The 19650-nt window shown below is 36.2% G+C and overlaps 1 protein-coding gene across 4 annotated transcripts in view; it reads left to right on the forward strand.

Annotated features, from left to right (window-relative positions):
* The window catches only part of LOC145674975 (TOX high mobility group box family member 3-like), a 515956-nt gene that overhangs the window by 347327 nt on the left and 148979 nt on the right, over nucleotides 1-19650 (forward strand). The window lies entirely within an intron of this gene.

The raw sequence follows: 19650 nt of genomic DNA on the forward strand, positions 1-19650 counted from the left end.
GAGATACTTAAATGCCGAAAATAAATACTCGAAAACCCTAACCACCCCACTATTTAAACAATACCAACTCTACCGGGATCGAGAAATCAGTACAGATGTAACGGTACCTGGAAATAGACCCGACATCACTATTATCAATAAAATAGACCAAGAAGTAGATGTAGCAGTACCATTGACTCTTAACATACGTACTACATTCAGTATGGAAATAAGCAAATATAAAGAACTGGCTGAGAAAATGAAAAAGTTATGAAAGTGTCAGAAAGTTACAGTTAGACCAATCATTATCTCAGCTACAGCAGTTGTTCCTAAAAGTACCGTGACACAACTTGAACAGATAAACGCAAAACATCTAATAAATCTACAAAAATCTGTAATACTAGACATCTGTCATATGGTCAGAGAGTTCTTTGAACAAGAACTTAAAATAATCTGCACTTGCCAGAGACGGCCGTCAGATTATTACGCTGATACCGGTTTAAACCGTGATACAGCAGCAGCAGCAGTACCAGTACTACTACTACTACTACTACTACTACTTATACTACTACTACTACTGCTGCTGCTGCTACTACTACTGCTGCTGCTGATAGAGCTCCTCCGTGGCTAAGCGGTTAGCGTGCGCGCCTTTGGCGTGGGAGGCCCGGGTTCGATTCCCGGCGGGAGCTCATGTGGTTCGGATTCCACGTTAATCAGTAGGTCCACGTCTCATATAGCCTCGCTGCTGAACGGGACGTTAAACTCAACTCAACTACTGCTACTACTACTACTACTACTACTACTACTACTACTACCACCACCACCACCACTACTAATGCCAATAGAATAAGTAAATATAATAAACCTGTTAAGTATACAGATCGCTGATGTAACATAATGCATAAAATACGTTATTTAAATTTATGTGCCAGAAATAGTTGAACCTTGGATCAAAATTTGACTGTTTACTGTTCCAGTTTTATTCAAAGTATCGCTGGCTTTTAGGTTAAACTTAAATAGAAAGCGTGCTACTTCTGTTAATGGAAGGTAAAGATAAAACAATAAACGAATGAATGCAGTAGGCAAACGAGAGCTTGTCTAATATGCTGCTCACATATTGGTTGTAAAGAATAAAAACAGTTACCGAAGACTATTGGGAACGTCTCTCACAAGCTCAAAGTCCATTTCGCAGTCAGGTCAGCTTTTTTCTCTCTTAACGCACACTTCCTTATTTTTACACAGTCATAAATGGCTAAGTAATAGCCGTTTAAACACCGGCGTGTGATTGATATCTCTAATTACAGATTAGTATACAATTAATTTTTTTTTTTTTTAAGAAGAAACGTTTTAGGATGAATTAGCATATATTTTCTTCAACTAATCTACAATTACTTCAGTTTTTTTCGTACCAATGTCATGTCAATGTTGAATTACAATATTTGTAACTTTTTTTTTTTTTAAAAAAAGATCTTAATCCTGTAATGCGTAACGGGTGGGAAAAGTTATCCGTTGTATTTGTTGTATGAGAATACATAGATATAAATAGTACTAAGAAAGTAAGAGTGAAGAATATAGAGTGCATAAATAGTTTGAGATATGTAGGTAGTAATATTATATTATTTAATTATAGAATGTACTCATAAAGAATTAGTCCTAGAAACGACAGTCCTATTAGCGACAGGAACTGTTATCTGTCCTATGAGCGACCGATTCATTTACATTGGGATTATGAAAGATGATAATATTTTCTCTGGTTAAATATGTTTGCCTCTGGCGTTATTAGCGTCCGAACAACCGTTCTATGAAAAATGTACGTGTCAGTAATACTGTTCGCCAAATATATTTACCCTCTACTGTGAGTGCAAATAAAACTTATCTTAATTTTGAGTTAGATTTGACATAAAACATATCAAATAACTTAGCGAGACAACAGAGTTATTTCCGTGAAAAGCGTATCCCTATGTAATTAAATATTAAAATCCAATTGTAATATCCTCTTTCCTCGAAAGCTCTGCTTTCTGTACTTAATTCAAATCTAGTTATTCACTAAGCAAAGCAATATATTTCATTTTGGAAAACTTTAACGTGTAAGAGTTTCGCAAACTATCTACTTTTCAGACTTCCTAAGACCCTATGAATAAAATAAGAAAAATATTTCAATAATAAAAGAAAGCTTTTGAGATATATTACATCTGATTATCTATTCCCAACCAACGCCATTCTTAATATGAACGAATCGGTCGCTCATAGGACAGTTAACAGTTCCTGTCGCACATAACACTGTCGCATCTAGGACGATACCCTCATAAAATAGGATAGGGCGACGCGGCGCGCTGACCATACCTTCGTCGTTAGGCTGAACATAGTTCCACCAATCGCTAACAGATGGCGTGGAGCGGCTAAGGTCTACAAATCGGCCCGTTACGCCATGTGGTTTGGTTTTTGGATCGTGAAATAGAACTAAGAAAGATAGAGTAGCAAAAGAAATCTTTAGAACAAGAAATTTTATTTTGTGTGCTTGCTAAATAAAGAGTCAACAAAAAATGATCCTTCAAATACTTCTTGTGGAGTGTTACACTACATAATATACATATATATATGTCTTACACTTTGAGATAGTGGTGAAAACTAGTTTGAAGCTTTCGAGATGTGGGACAAGTGGAAGAATTGATAAAATTAGCTGAATGGAAAGAAACACTAATGACGAAATGTTCGCAATAGGTTGAGAGGCAAAAGTTCGAGAAAGAGTTTAAAAAGTAGAATAGACGCTGGTTTTGAGAAGAAATCATCTTATTAGAAATATGATATAAAATAAAGTAGGAGTAAGTGTGAACAAAAGGTGGATAAAAGAAGAACAACACTGGAGATAGGAGAAGGAAAAGAAACTAGTTAGAACATAATCTGAGAAGAAATTGTCTTATTAGAGATGTGATAAAAGGTATGGTAGAAGATAAGCATTAGCGAAAGTTGAAAGAAAGAACAATATTGAGGACAGGAAGAAGAAAAAGACAGTAAAAGATAATTTGAGAAGAAATTGTCGTTTTAGGTACTATGTGATAGAAAGTAAAGTAGAAAGTGAGCATTAGCAAAAGTTGGATAAAAGAACAATATCGGAGATAGTTAGGAGAAGGAAAAGAAGCTGGTTAGGACATTACTTGAGAAGAAATTGTTGTATTAGGGATGTGATAGAAGATATACAATAGATGTTATGTATTAGCAGAAGTTGAATACTGGAGAAAATTAAAAAGGAAATAAGACTGGTTACTAGATTATTTGAGAAGAAGTTATCGTACTAGAGATTCGATGAAAGGTATGGTAGAAAGTAAGTGTTAGGAAAAGTTGAGGGAAAGAAGAGTAGTACTGAAGTATTTAGTTAAAGAGAGGAAAATAAATGTTTAGAACTTTTTTAAAATAAGAAATTGTATTAGGATATGATGCAAAGTATGGTAGCAAGTAAAAGGAGAAGATAAGAAGATTGAGAACCAAAATGAACAGCCTCGGTTTGCACGGAGTGACTTGCCAGTGATGGCAAAATAATTGTGAAGAGAATGATGATATGTATAGTTATTTTGTGGACTAACAAACAGCAAAGAAGACAAACTTATAAGAAAAATGTTGGTAAAGTTAATAAAGTGGGGAAGACCCGGAAATCGTGAAGTCACTAGAGAAGTGCCCTTACTTAATTTGCTCGGTGAACAAAACAGAAGATGAGAGTGTAACTTAATCATCAGGGGGAAATTACCGATCATCTTCTGGCTGATTGGTCCTTAATGAAAGGGGAAGGATCTGTCTAAGATTAGAAGAATGATTTCTTAGTGGTATTTGCAAAATAGCTTCTCAACCCAAAAAAATAAAAATAAGTTGGGTAGCGGGAGGATATATTCAGAGTGGTTATTTTAGTTTCTTGAAATTTTATTCAGTTGTTTATTTGCTTGTAAAACTGATTAGCATTGATAACATGATTATGTGAGAAAGTGGGGAGAGTTGGGAACGGTAATGTCAGAAAATGGTTTGTTTTTCAAGGGAGGAAAATTATGATATCCATGAGAATAGAAATGAAAGCGAAGTGAAAGAGAGACGAGTTTCTCAGAAGCTGAGTTCCTATTGAGTATCTCTACGTAAAAGGGTTATATGAAAAAAAAAATCCTTATGGATGTTTGTGTTTTTGAAGTAGGGTTTTCGGAGGGCATGAACAGACTGTATATAATACGTATTTCACACATCTTTTTCTAATGGTTACCATGATCGGCTTGGACGATTGAGCTAACTGACACAAGCGATTCAAATGATCCTTTTGATGTGCCGCTGCTGTTAGACACAAGAGAGAATGCTGGAGGGAGGGAGGGAAGTAACATAGACTCAACCATGTGTTACTTGCTGTTACGTAGATGTATGATAGAAGAAGGGGTGTGTGTATGAAACGCAAAGGGAGGGAATAGAGAAAAAGTGGGTGAGAAGTGGCAAAAACATTTCAAAATGAAACGCGCTTTTTGATGGTGGGGCGGGGAGAGGGAACGGGACGCGAAGAAAAGAATTTTTTTTAAAAAATGCTTTGAAAGTTTGGCTTTGAAACCTGATGTGTGTAGCATGTACCATTGGCAGTGCTTACTAAAAGCTCTTCACGTCATTTATGTAGAATACGTCGTTGGAGTTCAAAGCTCAAACTAACTCACACACGTCATTTTAAGTTATTTTTTTTTATTTGAGTTATTTTCTTTTTTAAAAAATCTTCCTTTTTGCACTAGATATTTCCTTTAAAATAATAATAGTGGAAAATGATGCAACAATTGCAGAGTGAAAATTATTTCTCTAATTCCGTATACGTTCAGAGAGTCAAATTACTTCCTACATTATATATCAAGATCGCTTAGTTCCTCATTTTAGTATTTGTTTCACGTTAAGCTGAGGATTTATTATAAATATCATATGTTAAGAGTTACTATACGTTTCTTGTAGTTAGAAGGATTAGCATCCCTTACCGCTTGTCTAGTGGCTAACACGCGTGCCTTTAGTGCACAGAGTTCAGGGTTTGATTCCCGGTGGAAGAACCTTCGGATTACACCCTAAGTCAGCGTTTCCCAACCTTTTTCAACTTGCGGCACACTATAGGTATAACTTGAATTCTCGCGGCACACCCATATATATACCGTGGTATTTTTATGTGGTTACTGATCTCCTTACAGAGAAGAAAGCTCGATCACTGATTTTCCCCCGTGGTAAATCATTATGCTTATTTTTCATTTTAACTTTAAAATAGAAAACAATTGCAATGAAATATAGGACTGGGATTTTAAAAAATAAATACACTTTCTCTTTCGAAAACTGTATCTAACCTTTAACTAAAAGGGAAGATCACTAAATAACGAATAAACAAACAAATCTCCTATACTTTTAAAACACAAATATAGGTAATTTGTATGCATATTTGCTTTGTTGAATTTATTGGAATGATATGTTAAAATTTCAAGTTACGAAATAGTCTGCAACAATAAAGAAGCAATAATGGGCATGACAATGATAAATACATTTTCCAACATTAAAAATGTACAGAAAAGTAACACAATATGAAACTTAAAATTGTAGATTTATAGTAGAGGTTCATAGTAATGTGAAATACAAATATACATTTTCCCCTATGTCTTGCAATTTGATTCCTATAGAATTAATAATTTGTTTCGATTTCCTCGCGGCACATCAGCGGCCCATTCGCGGCACACCAGTGTGCCGCGGCACACCGGTTGGGAAACGCTGCCCTAAGTCGAGAGCCCGAATACGCACTCGTTAAATATAGAGTATTGAAAAAAAAATGGTGTGCAATTTTTCATCATCATAGGCATTCTGTCATTATTGAAAGGTCACTTTCCGCAACCGAGAAATTCATATGCTCCACGGTCTTCCACTTACAGGAAAAAGTAAGGTGGAAGGAGACTACAAATTAATGGACGATATCGAAACAAAAAAATCATACATGAAAACGAAGAGGTTGCTATTCCACCTTAAACTGGGGGCCGTGGTGACTCAGTAGTAGCGCGTTCTCCTCCTTTGCGTGTTGTCCCTAATTCGATCCCAGCTTGTGGGCATTGTGGTGAACAACATCATGTGCGTGGGTTTTTTTTGGAGTTCTCTAATTTCCTCCCACATTCGTCATTCCACCATATCATTCATTTCTCATAATCACCGTCTCCTTTAGCCCATACGGCGTGAGCGTTAGACGTAAAACTCAAAAATTTCATTTCATTTTTCCACCTGAAACTGTAAAATTTTAATTTTTACCTATATGAGACCCTCCCCAAAATCCACCACTGAATCGTAGGTTCACGTCTCATACAGCGTCGGTGCTAAAACTGGACGCTGAACGTCAGTGAACAAAGAAGCAAAGTTGTTTCCACCAAAAAACCGGGTATTTCTTCTTTCAGAAAGAAACAAGTGTCTTGGCAATCGAAAATATATTTATTTGGCTCAAGCATCTTTATAATCCAAAGACAGGAGAAACCAAAACCGATAGATATTCCGTTTCAGCGGTGATGTTTCTAGCTGATCAGTGGTGGATGGAATTCCTGTCATGCAGATAAAGATGCTAAAGTACAAAAGCAAGGGAATTTGCAATGTATATCCAATCAATGGGTTCTAGAGGTTTGGACAGCTTGTCATCAGCTCAAGCCGAGCGAGAAGACCAAGCAATAACACGTGTTTACAAAGCGCAACCAAGTGTTGCAAAGAAGTTCTCTTTTCTTACAACAGAGGGCAGGTTGTTTCGGATTCTTTTCCTGATGAGTTGCGGAAGGAAGAAGTCGCTTCTTTTTTGTTATTGTTATACTACGACTCGTTGTTCTGAAAAGTAAGTGATGATTTTTGTGATTTTCTTTACCGGTGGAATTAGGAGACAACATTGCTTCTTTCTCAGCTTTACTATGATTCGTTTTTTTCTCAGTTGTTCAGTGGTAGACACTTACATCTGATAGACCCCACAGCCAGGCCCATATCCAGGGGGGTCTAGGGGGCCGGGCCCCCTAAATTTTTATGGCCCTCTCTAAAATTTTCACAGTAGGCTTGCAAGTGAACTATAATATGGTGATGAACTATAATATTTTTTTTGATCAGGCCCCCCTAACTTTCACCGGCCCCCCTACATTTTCGGGCTGGCTACGGGCCTACCCACAGCATGTATATTTGTATTAGACATCAGATTCTTGCGTTTTCTTTACAGTTGTTCTGTTTTCGCGTATTCCCTTATTCGTCGCATAGTGTACGATGCGGGTCCAGTGGTAAGTGTTCTTACATCTAGTACAAAGGGTTTCAGGTTCAATTACAGGCAATTGTGTACGCAGAATTTCGTCAAGGAAGGAGGGGGATTCATTTAGGTGTTTGTGTAGGCCTATCTACATTAATTCAGTATACATATATATATACAGTATGGCGCTAAATTCGTTGTACAAAAGCAGAGGAGTGATTCCTGAGAGTAAAACAAACAAAAAAGTTCCTATAAACATAGGGCGAAAACCCCATCGTTTACGTGTTATAGGCTGCCGAAAACATGAAAAAATGAATTCTAAAAGTCCATAGCTTCAAAACTATGGGCTCTACTGTAGTCGGGTCAAGACTTCACTTAGGAACTAGTATGTGCTCTATCCAAAAATACGTGTTTTTGAATCCTAAGGTACTCACATAATTTTTATGGAGGTAGTTGGAGAGTACTTTATATCATAGGCCCGTAGTCAAACTCCCTCTATAAAAATTGTTGTCTATTATCATAATTAGTGTAAACGTCATTACCATAACTTCCCCTAAGGAGAAGCAATTAAACACAATATGAACCCTCCGCTACCAGGGGTCCCGGGTTCGATCCCAGCCCCCGCCAAGTGAACTTTGTGGTGGACAAACACCGTGTGCGTGGGTTTTCTCGGGGTTCTCCCGTTTCCTCCCACTTTCTTCATTCCACCATTTCATTCATTACTCATCATCACCGTCTCCTTTAGCCTAACCGGCATAACCGTGGGACGTAAAACTTAAAGATTTCATTTCATTTTCCTCCGCTACCATATAATCACGTTCCATGACATTTTCATATGATTATAAATAGCGCCGCCCCAGTGCCTTCGATGCACATACTGACGCTTCCTAAAATAAGTAATCAGTGCTTCTTGTTATGTTACGAAATAAATCCCTTCTTTTGGACATACCGCAGTGAATCGACAATATAATAAGAGTTTCTAAAGGCAATATTATGCATAACAGCAGTGGCGTACACAGAAGTTCATCAAAGGGAATGAGATTCAGGCTCTTAAGTCCATATAATTTTAGGTGTTTGTATACATATTTTAATATGGTAACTGTCTATTTTTGCGTAATATCTTGTTCAAGGGGTCAAACCCCGAAACCCCACTTTGCGTGCGCCACTATATAATACAAAAGCTGTATTACGCTTATCTTTATATACGCGGCTATTGTTAATTTTTCTTGTAAAAGAATTGGATTTTTTTATATTAGTAATGGAAAACACAACAGAATCGATTTAATATAATAAATTTAATATGTATTAATGTAATAAATAATAATAATAAAAATAATAAATAATAATAATATTAATATAATAACAATAAATAATAAATAATAATCGATTTAATATTAATATAATAAATTTCAACTTTAATATGCCCAGGAAGTTTCCATCGATTAACTGTATTGTCGTTAACACAGTGATTCTCAACGTAAGCATTAACGCTCCCCCAGGAGACATTTTCGTCTCCAGAGGGGGCGCTGGGATAAAAAGGGACAATAGAGTATTTAGGGAGCGTTTGATGGAAGGGATGTAAGGGAAAAGGCGATTAGTGTAAGTCAAATTATAGAAACAGAATTTCCGTGAAAACTGATTTTAAGAATTGAAGCCTATTATTATTATTATTATTATTATTATTATTATTATTATTATTATTATTATTATTATTATTATTATTATTATTATTATTATTATTATTATTATTAAGACTACACAAGTTTTAGGTTCATCCTTGTGCATGGATTGATTAAGATGACGGGGCGCTCAGAACTATCTCATTCGCCTAAGGGGGCACTAAGCTCGAAAAGGTTGAGAACCACTGGTTTACAGAACTATTATACGATATTAAGAAGAAAAACAGTCATAGACCCAAGATATGCAATGAAGAGTGTTCAAGATCCTTGTAAAATCGAAGCTTGTGCTAGTTGTGTGTCCACTTCTGCTCCCTGTTGAGTATGAGATTGGATTTCAAACGTTTGGCCCACCAACATATATTAGAGCGCAATGATCAACTGGTATACACATTCCCTGAAATTTTGCTGTCAGATAACAAGCATCTCAATCATACTTCTGATCTTGAAAGCGTCAGATCAAGTCCCAACAACTTCCTAATTCATTATGTTCTTGTATAACTTGTCCAGGGAAAAAGAGAAAGGGCTTTTGAAACTTTTTCCGGTCCTTTCACCTCCATGCGTTTTCTATAACACACAGTATATTTAATTATGATATTAAAGCAATATGTGTTAGATGTATTCATGATTTATATCATCTTACTCGAAGAAGTTTTTCATTTTATGTTGTATGTAGCCTTATGAAGAAAAAAAAAACTATAAATAGACTATAGGTTGTATTGTTTTTCTACAGGTTTCATTATTTTAAACTAACTAACTAACTCTATGGCTCACGGAACCCGGAGATTCAATACCGCGTTTACGAAAGTTCTCCATTGACTTCTATCCTTAGACAGCTGGCTCTAATTTCTACTCTGCGAGATCCATCTTAATATTGTCCTTCCATCTGCGCCTAGGTCTTCCTAATGGTCGTTTTCCGAATGGTCTTCCAGTTAAAACTTTGAAAGCGTTTCTACTTTCTTCCATTGTGGCTATATGACCTGCCCACCTGAGCTTCCTAGATTTGATGACCCTAACAATTTGTTAAACGCAAAGCGACAATTTCTCTGTAAATTTGGGGGCATTCAGATGCAGAAGGTATATAAATTAAGATTTTAAGACAAATTGAACTCAAAATTATGCCAAATATTGTATATTCATAAATATAATACGGGACCAACATGAGCTTTGAGGGGCCCGGACCTCCTCGCCCCCCCCCCCCAGGATCGGCGCCCTTGGCTAAAGAGTATAAATTGTGCAGTTCCTCGTTATGAAGTTTCCGCTCTTCTCCATTCCGGTTTCTCTTGGATGCTAATGTTCGTCTCGAGATCTTGTTCTCAAATACTTTTCAGTCTATGCTCTTCCCTCAGAGTAAACGACTATATTTCGCAATCATACAGAACAACAAGCATGATTATCGTATTATGTATTTTAAGTTTCAAATTCCTCCACAAATTTCGCGACGACAAGAGATTTTGAACTGAATAATAACACGAATTCTGTGCTTTTAGTCGACATTTAATTTCTTCGTAAATATGATTTTCGTCTGTTAATATTGATCCTACATATTTAAAAGTATCCACTATATCAAAAATATTATGTGATATTTTAACGCAACCGTAATTTGCCATATTACGATCCGGACGAACTTCCATGTTATTTAGTTTACTCTACACTTACTTCTAAATCCATGTCCTTGTAAGCGTTTAATAAGACTTCTGCATTTCTTTCTATTGTTCTCCTATCATTCCCTGTACAGTTTACATCATAACCTGGTGAATACCCTGGTTTCTATCTTTGATTTTCCTTATAGGGTACTCCAGGACAAAGTTGAATAATAATGGCGTGTTATATTCATTATATTAGGTGGGTAAATAGAAATAGTGAATTTTGGAAAATTTATACGTTACTTCGTTGACAAGAAAATGGAATTAATGTTATTTCGTTGAAGAAACTGAAGTCGATGCTCTGTAAAGATTTCCCACAAGAAAGAATTTTCGTGACGAGACAGAGCTCTTGCAATAGAAACACACTTTACGAGACAAGATTCACTTTTCATGGCACTTTTTCGAGATGAAACAGCCTCAGCTCTTTCTCGTCTCACGGTTAGACAAAGGCCTCAATCATCTTGGCGACCAGGAATGTATTATTCGAGGAATTTATTCTCGGAGAGTCCAAATTCATATTTTTTAAAAAATTGTAAAATGACCCGTAAAATTAGACTGAATTTACAGAAAAGTCGGGATTTCGGGCGCACAGACCCACCCACTGCATACCTTTCTGTTGGCGACTATATTGAAAAATGATGTTGAGTTTGAGTCTAACGTCCCGTTCAGCAGCGAGGCCATATGAAACGTGGACCTACTGATTAACGTAGAATCCAAACCACATGAACTCTTGCCGGGAATCGAACCCGGGTCTCCCACGCCAAAGATGTGTACGCTAACCGCTTAGCCACGAAGGAGCTCCTTGAAAAATGAAGTGTTGACTGTAGCACTAAATATGCATTGGCTCATGTCCAACATAAAATATAATTATTGTTGAATATAACTTGTAAAATACTTTTAGCACTACCCTCATATTTATATAGTGCTGCCAAAATGTCTTGAGCAGTGGCAAAAATGCGAACTAAAACTCACACCTTCACACGCCCACGCGTTTAGCCAATGAGGGTTCAGCTGTTGCTAAGCGAGATAGCGGATAACGAAAAGGAGTGGAATTCCTTCAGCCGATAGCAGCACTTTTAACGGAAGACTAAGTGTCAAGTCAATGTGGTATATCTTTAATTATTTTCATGAAGTATTGTGCACACGCGTACATAAAGTTGCGTATATTTGGGACTGCGTTTATATGTTGATCTTTTATCCTCTCCCTTCCCCTTGGAAAAAATTCCCGCAGTCGTCCCCAGCCATACATAGACCTTCCCTTGAGGTCCAAACTTGCGCAGGATAAAATGGAACTTACGGCACTTGAACTAGTTTAGAGTGGACAAGTATGTAGCAGGCCCGTATCCAGGGGGGTCTAGGGGGGAGCCTAAATTTTTACTGGCTCCCTCTAAAATTTTCACAATAGGCTTGCAAATGAACTATAATATGGAATGAACTACAATATTTTTAAATCGGTCCTCCCTAATTTTCACTGCCCCCCTACACTTTCGAGCTGGCTACGGGCCTGGTATGTAGTCTCCATTTGAGAAAATTCTGCATATATGTATGGCGTCTTTAAAATAAGGATGACATCCAGAAATTAACAATTTCAGGTTTCCTCGCATAAAGCAATGGGCTAAGAAAAACGATGCCTCTATTTTACAGTTTTAATTATATTGATTTTGAAGGGTGAGTTCGAAATTTAGTCAACTTCTTACTGAAATCACAAAAATTTTAAAAACACACAAAAGACATTATTACTTTCTTGTTTCTCAGCATAAGCTAGCTATCGAAGACACCCCTACTTTTGTGAATTGGATGTAATAATGCGTAACTCTTCTATTGTATAGGCCAATTCGCTTAGTTTGAAGACAACAAAAGACGTGCTTTATTCTCCCTCTTTTCGGAATAAGAAGAACTCGTTTCGAGTACGGGGAGGGAGGGGGAGGGTGTAAGGCGCAGAGGAGCAAGTGGGGAGGAGGAAGGCTCGCAGAAGAACGATGGTTCGAGATGGAAAATGGCTGACGCAGAGTCAAATTAAATTGGTCGAAAACTAGAATAAATCACTTGGACGTGGTAATAAAGTTCCGTAATGAAACATTTGAGCAGAGAAAAAAAAATATAAAAAGAGGGAGGCGTTTTTTTTTTTAACTAGTAGAATAAAAAAAGCTACGGAGATATAATGGTTGTAAATTTTAGGGAAATGTCATTTGAGATAACGCACAGAATTAAACAAAAGTTATGGTGAAATATTCAATGTAATGGAATAACTGGTCGCACAAATAAATCAGATAAAGAGTAATAGTGGACAGTATTTGAAAGAGATGCTTATTGAACTTCTGCACAGCTAGTTTGGCGATTAATCTTGTCTATTCACCGCCCCCCTTCTTCTTTGTTTCGAAGGAAAAAATGTCTGATTTTTTTCTTTATTTCTTTGACAGATTAGTATTATGTAAATATAACACAATCGGGTATATTATAGTTATACATAAAAAAGGAGTCAGAATTGCTGTTGTTACGTACATTTCTACACGATTAAACACACGGTATTCAAAAATGTGGAAATCTACTTGCTGGTATATAGAACGCACTTTCTGTCTTTGAGAATAAGTCCAAAAATGGTATGCTTCTTTCACTCCGATACAGAGATTTCGGTTATATCAGTTTCATAAGTCAGGCGTTCCTCCAGAAATTTTTGTTGGGAGGGAGTCCAAGCCTTGGGAAAATGGGGGTCGGGGGGCGGGGGGCGAAACTACAAACCACTACGTCTGTGTAGTATTCTGTACCCGATAAGTAATTGTAAAATACTTCCACTTATATTTTCAGAAAAAAAAATGATAAACTATTTTTATAAAAGAAAGAGTACGGGTCAAGTGTAAGATTAAATTTTCATTCTACATCAATCATTTCCCTGTTATAAAAGTATAGATTCATTTGCAAAGTCTATAAATATAGCCTAGTTGAGTTAGGAAGTTTAGGGGGGGGGAGGGTCGGGGCCCGGTGGACCCCGCATGAGTGCATCCTGTCATAAGTATTCTCGATTTTGCGTTGCTTTGTGTTGACCTATTTCCTTACAGTGTGCAACAGCATTAGAGTGGAACGAAAAATCTTTTTTTTTTTTTTTTTTTTATTGCCCTGGGTCATCGCCTGAAATTCTCACTGCTTTGAGGTGTCGTAAGTACGATAAAGTTTCACAGATTTGACATTTCTTGTTCTATCTGACAGCCAGGGGCTGCAGTGGCTCATTAGTGCCCTCAGTGGTGATCTGGTGGTTAGCACGTGCGCCTTCATTTCTATTGAAAAGATCCACACCGGGGTATTAACTTTTTTTGGGGGGAGGAGGAGGAGGAGGAGATTTTCTCAAAAACGACACGTAATTCTGTTCATATTTCAGAAATAAATTGTTTAGTAATAACTGCAGTATGACTTCATTTAAGAAATGGAAGCGAGAAAGTTTAGTTATGGGCAGTGGCGGCGGTTGGACGTTAAAAGTGAGGGGGCAAGACATGATCTGAATATTTTATATAAATGTTAGTTTTCCTGGTTGTTTCTAACATTTTGTTTGACGAAAGGTTGTATAACTAATAGGATACTATATTTTCAGTTAAAATACCGTATATCGTATATAATAGTTTATTAAGTAAATTGAGAAGAACAACGCAAGTAGATACTAGCCCTTTGTACTCTTAAACAACGAAAGTGTAAGAAGAGATTTGATTCCTTGCTCATGAACATCTTAAAATTCTGTCTGGAAAATTGTGTGATCAGATTATTTAATAAATTTGCAAAACAAATAAATAGAAAGGATAATATTAATCATAGTAAGGAATAATGATGCTTGTTTTGCAAAAGTTATATTGAAACTGAGGATTAATGAAAAACTTAATATTTAATTCCAAACATGATATTAAATGTATGTTATTACTCTTAGAAAATGAAAGACAGTAAATACTACAAGCATATGCTACGACATTTAAAGAAATATTTGCTTTTGCAACTTCTTGAAATATGTTCGTTGCCATTAGGTGCAGATTTCACTTTCTTGGAACACATCAAAACACAACAATACTTACAATCCACACTTCAGTTATACAAAATAAACTTAAAACCTAGAATTATGTTCAATTTACTAAATTTTATTGTATATACACTCGTACATCCTTAAACACAACACTTCACTCGTATATTACACTACAAAACAATGGAAAAGGTAGAAGTTGTTTCTTATCACGCTCTTTTTAATCGATATTCCTTACTTTAGAAAGAAGAAAAGACATTTTAGGAACTGTCAAATTTTGTGCAATTAAAGAATAACTTGTGAAATAGGCCCTACTTTTTTGCATAATGTTCTTTCGATTAGCTTTAAAGCGGCTCACTAACATATCGAGCCCTTGTAAGAAGAAATGAAAGTATGCTGAAATTGTGCTCCAATAGGTTATTTTTTGGGGTTATTTTCTGTGGCGATTAAAACGCAATTACTGTAGCTTTCTTTACTCCACGGGAAGACAACCAATACGTATTCACGCAACAGCAAATATTATATGGCAGCATTTTTTCCTATTAATCAGTAACACATACAAAATCGTTATATTTCCAAATGAAACTATATACATTAATTGGTTACTTAAAAAAGTGGGGGGGCAACTGCCCCCCTTTGCCCCCCCTAATCGCCGCCCATGGTTATGGGTTCTGTACTTTTCATTTTAATGACAGAAAGAACGTCTTAATTTTGTCGGGCATGAATATACACGTCATTTTTATCATGGCAAGGAAGTTTGAATAACATAGAGAAGAAAAATAAATAAATAAATAAATAAATAAATAAAAATAAAGGGCCCTTATAAGAACCAAAAATAAAGGAAGTGATTAATTGGAAAGTGAACACGAAGACTTACAGGATGGGCTGAAGGCCTCGGTAAATAAGAAAAATAAATAAATAAATAAAAATAAAAAAGTACAACAATGACTCTATATATGACTGTTAAAAGAATTTAAAAATTTTATAACAATGAATATATATATGACGGTTAAAGAATTTAAACTCTGTTATAACAACACTAGCAGCGTTCACCCCGCTTCGCTGCGGTCACCCCGGAACGCAATAAACTTTGTTACTTAGATAATTTTTACTTTTTCGCTTTCAAGTGATATGATAAAAACCATAGAAGATTGCAGTAAATGTTAACATTATATCGCCTGTCATTTATGTTAACCCGCCCTGCTTCGCTGCGGTCACCCCCGAACGCAATAAACTTTCCTTGTAAACTTACTAATATTTTTCCTTGTGCATGAATTGCTATACTGTGCTATACTTTCCATATCAATCTTATGCAGCGCTGGCAACACTGCGGTCCGGATGGCAACCCTGATTATGATCTTTTTTCGTCCTTGATGCCCTTGTTATGATTAGTTTCTTTCTTTTGGTTGACTTTCTTTCCCTGTTTGCAAGAAATTAACTTTTCCCGTCATTCCAGACTTTCTACAATTTTGCCGACATTCAATGTTTCCTCTTTCCTTGCTCCGCTCCCTATGGCCCTTAGCACCTTAAATTTCTGTGTTCTCCATATCTTTTCATGCTCAATCAGATGGTGTATGTCTGCATCTGATTTGCGCGACAACCATATGGTCCCTTACTTGTTAGATAATTTTTACTTTTTCGCTTTCAAGTGATATGATAAAAACCATTATAACGCCTGTCATTTATGTTAACCCGCCGAGTCACACGGTCATGCGGGTTGCATATAAATACGTTTATTTTTACCTATGATGAACTAACAAAGGATTTGTGGACACCTGAATGGTCAATTATCTCAAGACACTGGTAATTGAAAATTAAAGTGATATGATAAAAACCATCTAGGGTCCAAATCCTAATAACCCCCCAAAAATAAAAGAAATTGGTTCAGCCGTATTAGCGTGATGAGCGGACAAAGGAATTTGTACGTTCTCTTTTATATATATAGATTTATATATATGTCTGTATTTTCATTAATTTCGATCGTGTCTGAAGAAGGATATGCTAGATATCCGAAACAGTTACAAATTATAATTTAAAATAAAGTAAAGTTTTAAGCTTTGGTCAGTGTCTCTTTTGTTAAAACAATTAATCCAAAGCCATGAATAGTCTTACTGTCATTTTTACTTGTACAGGACAACCGAGAAGTTCCGTACCTGTAGGTTTCCGCGACCTTTCATGAACACGAAGAGGACTGTCTGTCTTCCATGCTTTCAAGCACTACCGACTGAGCAACGGCAGCATCTGTAATATTTTCCATAAGTAGAAGCTTTGCCTTGTGTATAATTAAACACAAACTATTTGCTGGACAAAACAATATTTTCACATTAAGAAACTACATGCGTGTGACAGTTTCGCCAACTAACACTTTGGCTTCATCAGATACTATCCATTTTCACTATTCATCAGATAGTGCCTGATGAAGCCAAAGTGTTAGTTGGCGAAATTGTCACACGTATGTAGTTTTTAAATATGAATGTATTGTTTTGCTCAGCAAATAGTTTCTTTGTGTTAAACGGCAGCACGTTTCCTCACGCATTCTTACTAGGGATGGCCAGAACCGGTTCCTGGTGGAACCGGTTTTCGGGTCTGAACGGATCCGGTTCCGGAACCGGTTTTTCGTATCCATGTCTAGAACCGGTTCTTCGGATCCAGGTCTGGAACCGGATCTCCGAGAACCGGTTCCTCGCGGAACCGGAACTTTGTGGCCATCCCTAATTTTTCCGTCCAGTACGCGGTCTATCTTTGACACATCCTGAAGCAAACAGAATTTTCTGCGAATTAACCAGGATTGTTTTACGAGGTGGATTCCTTGCCAAAGCGCAATTTGTAAACGGAACCATTACCTGTCATTATTGGTTCCTATGTGTGGTCGCTCGTGCACCCACACAATATCACTAACTCACATCAGCCATGGCTTCACATCTGAAATACTCTACGTGACCTTGAACGCAGGGATACCAGACTGTGTTGTCTCTAATCATGAAATGGGTGTTACCAATATCACAAGTAAAATTACGAACATTACTCTCGGTGAAACTCAAACTTTGGGGTACAGGAACTTCAGACACCCTGTAGATTGTAAAATAGTAAATATGGATGCTTACATGATCACAATGAGACTAACTCATAAGGTGAGGATATGTTGTCACAAAAAAAAAAAAAAAAAAAAAATGTGGGTAGATCGTAACCACCCAGCAAATGAGATTAAAACTGATACTACTGCATAAATTACATGGAAGCGTTTATTTTTTAATTAACTTTACGCTTCGTGTAGCCGAATACCACACACGTAAGTAGAAGAGAAAATGAGAGTATCAAACACACAAGAAAATGCCTAATTGAAATTAACGGTGATCATGCAACGTTGAAAGATAGAAATATATGTATATCCGTCTAGTTTCTGCCTCACGCAATTATTTTAAAATATTGAAATAGAGATATATATATATATACTCGTTGAATGGATTATTGCATTAATCCAATTACGTATTTCCTCTTTGCCAATTAATGGTGTAATTTTCCAAACAAAAAAAAATAATAATACATCTCTGCTTTATTTTATTTGACAGTCAAAATAAGCTTAAAAAATAATACTAGACATTTTCTTTCTTGTTGGTAGAAAGGGAGAAATAAAACTGCTAATTTCATTTTATGTATGTGAGTATGTGTATATACATATGATATTGGCTATTTTAATATTGCTGTGTGAGAAAAGTCACTTTGAGGACATGACGCGTATATATATTATATATGCTTATAATATCTGTTGATAATGTAATAATATGGAAGAAGAGAATATTATTGTAGATAAGCTAGATAAGCTAGTGGACAGTTTGTCTATTTTGTAAAATGAAACCTTTCCTAATTTATTTATTTATTTATTTATGAGATTATACGCATGTGAACCAAACATATGCTATTGTATGAATATTGCAGTATAATAGTTGAATGCCTATTACATAGAAATATTTCGTTAAAAACATGTATCCAGAGCACATTTTTGCAAGTGAATATTTGGAGTTGTGTTGGAAGAATAAAAGATAGTAGCATATCTCGGTGGGGTAGGGATTCCAGGTTTAAAACTTCCCCTCCGTGACAGGGGCGCCCGAAGAAAATTTTCTAAGGGGGCATCTTCATGGTTGCTGTATTACGTCTGCTATTTAATATACGTGGTTTGCTATATTATATATACATTTTCGTGAGCCTGGGGGCCTGGGTCCCACCCTGCCCCCTTCGGGCACCCATGCTCCTTGAGCAACATATTAAGCAAAAATAAACTTTTGTGATATTAAAATATGCATTCGAACACCTGAAATGATATGGACTTGGAGCTTAAAGCCCTTCGTGCGCTGTGCTACTATTAGTTGTAATAGTGATAGGGCCGTAAATGCTTAAGGTTAGTGTAAAGGGACACGTTTTGCCGATAGATGTCACTACAATCTTCGTATCTCTCCCATGTATTTTTTACCTTCCACGAAAATGTACAATTTCTTTTACAAATTTCAACCTAGAGAGTTCAAATTTTTCGAGAAGGAACTTCATAACCTATCAAAGGGAGAACAATCCGTGCCGATTTTTTATTTAGAATTTTCTTCATTGTTGAAACAGTTCCATTGTTAAATATTTAGATAATCATTTCAACAATCAAGCAATTTCAACAATGAACAAAATTCTAAATTTAAAAAATCGGCACAGATAATTGCCTTCTATAGATTATGAAGTTCCTTTTCTAAAAAATTGAAATCTCTAGGTTGAAATTTGTAAGAGAAATCGTGAATTTTCGTGAAAGGTAGAAAATATATGGGAGAGATACGAAGACTGTAGTGCCATCTATCAGCAAAACTTGTCCCTTTAAACCAAAGTAATTGTTATAACGAAGAAGGTAGCCCAATCACTGATTTGGTATTCGGTTGTTTATCTGATATGTTTAACACAAGTAAGAAGTTAAACATAGTTTTAAATTTATGGTGTGACTATGTGTATATATATAATATTATAATTGATGGATGGCAAAGATAGTGTTATGCCTTTGTCATAGGCGGCTGCACAATGGGTGCAGCTGCACGTACATTAATTCCGGTCCTCACTTCTTCTATAACAATTAATTCAGATTTGAATATA

This window comes from Thermobia domestica, chromosome 18 (genome assembly GCF_964235325.1).
Source record: "Thermobia domestica chromosome 18, izTheDome1.hap1.1, whole genome shotgun sequence".
NCBI lineage: Eukaryota > Metazoa > Arthropoda > Insecta > Zygentoma > Lepismatidae > Thermobia > Thermobia domestica.